The following is a 694-nucleotide window of genomic DNA, read 5'->3' on the forward strand; positions in this document are numbered from 1 at the left end:
TTGTTCTGTGTTTCTCCAGGTGTCTAAAACGTACAAGGTCGAAAGACCAACAAATATTAATTTTCAGCTGAAGATTTGACAAAAGTTGAAAAAATATTCAAGGAAAAGGTGTTTCAAGAAAACAGTACAAGTGAATTATTCGATGTAAATTGAAGAAGATGGTTTGTATAGACGTCTAGGGAGGAGCGAAGAACTTTAGAAATTTATTTTTATATTTACATTAAGCACACCAACAGAATAGTCATCCACAATACAATCTACACACGATTATAGTGAAAGGCATTTCAGCAACTATGCTAATAACAAAAAAACACGTTTAACAAGTAATATCAGAGGATGGGAAACAAAAAAAAACTATAAGGACATTAAAAAAAAGTATACAACAAAAACTAAAACTAGAATATAAATACTTAACAAGAAAAAAATTAACTTATACTCTCAGTTTTATTAAAAATGGTGCGTTTATATGAAGCGTAACTCATACGGAAAATATTAATGGGGAAATCTGTTAAATTGGACCTTTCGTTATATAGCCTTGCCATACGGGGTAGAAGTAGGGCTGCCATCTCAAATTTCGCCAAACCCGGACAAACATTAAAAAAACCCGGACATTTGGCGTAAATCGCATTTATTCCCCGAACAAGTACGATATTTTTTAAACACACACTATATATGTCGGCGTCAGGATCCGACA

The sequence above is a fragment of the Helicoverpa armigera genome, chromosome 29 (assembly GCF_030705265.1).
Source record: "Helicoverpa armigera isolate CAAS_96S chromosome 29, ASM3070526v1, whole genome shotgun sequence".
In the NCBI taxonomy this organism is placed as follows: domain Eukaryota; kingdom Metazoa; phylum Arthropoda; class Insecta; order Lepidoptera; family Noctuidae; genus Helicoverpa; species Helicoverpa armigera.